The sequence below is a fragment of the Theropithecus gelada genome, chromosome 6 (assembly GCF_003255815.1).
Source record: "Theropithecus gelada isolate Dixy chromosome 6, Tgel_1.0, whole genome shotgun sequence".
Classification (NCBI taxonomy): Eukaryota; Metazoa; Chordata; class Mammalia; order Primates; family Cercopithecidae; genus Theropithecus; species Theropithecus gelada.
Window position 1 is genome coordinate 69,012,878 of NC_037673.1, and position 3,238 is coordinate 69,016,115.

The window sequence follows — 3,238 nt, forward strand, 5'->3', positions numbered from 1 at the left end:
TCAAACAAAACAAAACAAACAACGATAACAAAAAAGCAAAGATGAAATGCGGACCATGGTTTTGGGATCCAATTAGACATGCCAAAGGACAGTCAAACATTTGCCATCTGCTTGGTAGTTTCTGGAATAAGCAATCATTGAAGAACAGGAAGCGGGAGCTGCTTCTGTTTTATTTAGAGTGGCTTGGCACCATGAGCAAGAACTTGCCTGACCAGTTTTTTTGGCACACCATGAAGAGAAGGAGTGCTCAGACCACTTGTTATTTTATTTTATTTTATTTTATTTATTTTTTAAAATAAAGACAGGACCTCATTATGTTGCCAGGCTGCTTTTGAACTCCTGGCCTCAAGCAATCCTCTCACTTTAGCCTCTCAGTGGTGGAATTACCGGCATGAGCCACTGCACCCAGGCTCATGATTATTTTTGTCAGTTACAGCAGCACTACCTTTTGCAAACAACGATACCCACCTTTGATATTTCCAGAGTGACCCATTGGCCAGAGTTGCTGAACAGCTCTGAACCTTCCTCAGGGGCTGAGTCTGGAGTTGTGGGATCTCTTGGGCCCCCACCTGAGGAACTAGCACTGAAACCCCCTTTTGGGTAAACAGTATATTTCAACAGAAGGGAGATGGAGTGGTATATTTTCATAAGAGCCACTTCTAGACTCTAATCTTTTGTCCCTTTGGAACTATGTCAAATATACAAATTAATGCTTTTAGCTCTACCGTTGGGATAGTGCTTCAGAATTAGCAGCCCTGTCACATAGCTATGAATATTCACATTCTTGGTGAAGAAACTTAGGCTTGAAGAATCTAAGTGTCACAGCCTGTCAGTGGTAGAAACAGGGACAAGAAGGCAATCAGACACTCCGAGCCTATTTGCCACACCAAAAAGCCCTGCAGAAGATCCTCACTCTGCCAGACCGCAAGGACCCTGCAAGCAAGGCCTTGCTCCTTGAACCAGATCTGGGTTCAATGTTAATTTATTCTTCCCACAATAGCTACAGCCTTTAAAATGTTCTTACTGTCTTGGCTGGTCACAATGGCTCTTGCCTGTAATTACAGCACTTTGGGAGGCCAAGGTGGGAAGATACTTGAACCCAGGAGTTTGAGATCAGCCTGGGTAACATAGTGAGACCCCGTCTCTACAAAAAGTTTTGTTTGTTTGTTTTTGTTTTGTTTTGTTTTGTTTAATTGGCCAGTCGTGGTAGTGTGTACCTCTGATCCTAGCTACTCGGGAGGTTGAGGTGGGTGTTTATTACTTGAAACTGGGAAGTCAAGGCTGCAGTGAGCCATGATTGCACCACTGCACTCCAGCCTGGGTGACAGAGTAAGACCCTGTCTCAAAAAAAAAAAAAAAAAAGAAAAGAAAAGAAAAGAAAAGAAAAAAATTGCCATAGGGGAAAAAGACAATAAAAGTTTTTACTCTTTGACTTAGAAAATCTTTTTTTTTTTTTTTTTTTTTGAGACAGTCTCACTCTGTCGCCCAGGCTAGAGTGCAGTGGCGCAATTTCAGCTCACTGCAAGCTCTGCCTCCCAGGTTCATGCCATTCTCCTGCTTCAGCTTCCCGAGTAGCTAGGACTACAGGTGCCCACCACCATCCCTGGCTAATTTTTTTGTATTTTTAGTAGAGACGGAGTTTCACCGTGTTAGCCAGGATGGTCTGACCTCATGATCCACCCACCTTGGCCTCCCAAAGTGCTGGGATTACAGGCATGAGCCACCACGCCGGGTCCTTTTTTCCTTTTTTTTTTTTTCCGCGACAGAGTTTCACTCCTATTGCCCAGGTTGGACTGCAGGGGCACGATTTCGGCTCACTGCAACCTCTGCCTCCTGGTTCAAGTGATTCTCCTGCTTCAGCCTACTGAGTAGCTGGGATTATAGGCACCTGCCACCACACCTGGCTAATTTTGTACTTTTAGTAGAGACGGGGTTTCACCATGTTGCCCAGGCTGGTCTCGAACTCCTGACTTCAGGTGATCCAACCACGTTGGTCTCCCAAAGTGCTGGGATTACAGGCATGAGCTGCCACGCCTGGCCCACAAATCCTACTTCTGAGGCTCTATTCTAAGCATACAATTGGATATACACAAGAAAGCTTCAGACATAAAGACTTTGTTTTGTTGTTGTTGTTGTTGAGATAGGGTCCTGCTCTGTTCCCCAGGCTGAATTCAGTGCAGTGGTGCGATCACAGCTCACTACAGCCTCCAACTCCGGGGCCCAACTGATTCTCCCACTCGGCCTCCCAAAGTCCTAGGATTACAGGCGTGAGCCACTGGGCCCAGCCAATATTTTTTAAAATAGTACCATTGATAATAGGAAATGCTAAATGCTAAATAATGCTAAAATGCATGTTAAACAACTGTTTACTAAAAGCAATCAAAATAAGGTACCCAATTTTATATATAAAAGGTATTTGAATGTGTAAAACAATTATATGAAAACACTAATTATGAAAACAAAGACTAGGGGAGTCAGAGGCTATCTCTGGGTTGTGGCTCATTTGTTCATCATTCACTCCTCCAGCTAACATTTATGGAACATTTACTCTGTGTCAAGCACTATGCTATATATATACAGATACAAAGGTAAACAAGAAAGATATCTACTTTGCCCTTGGTGAACTTACTTAGTTCTAGGTAACAATGTGGTTTTTAGCAAGGAGGTTTGTGTCAGAATCATCAGAAAGTGCTTGTTGAAAATACACATATTCAATACCTCACTCCTGAAGGCTGGGTTCACTGAGTCTGGGATGGGGTGAGGCATAATGTAATTTATTTAAAAATCTCTCTTAGTGATTCTGAAATACAGGCAGGATGACAGTTACTTTTTTAGAATAAAGGTCTCCAAACTTTTATGATTCTATATCCCTTCAGTAACAAAATAACTAATTTATTTATATAAAATTAGCATTCTGGCCTGGCACAATATCTCATGTCTATAATCCCAGCACTTTGGGAGGCTGAGGCGGGTGGCTCAGTTGAGGTCAGGAGTTTGAGACGAGCCTGGCCAACATGATGAAACTCCGTCTCTACTAAAATTGCAATAGCTGGATGTGGTGGCATGCACCTGTAATCCCAGCTACTGGGGAGGCTGAGGCAGGAGAGTGGCTTGAACCCGTGAGGTGGAGGTTGCAGTGAGCTGAGATTGCACCACTGCACTTCCAGCCTTGGTGACAGCAATACTCTGTCTCAAAAAAAAAAAAATTACATAAAATTAGCATTCCCTCATTATTTAT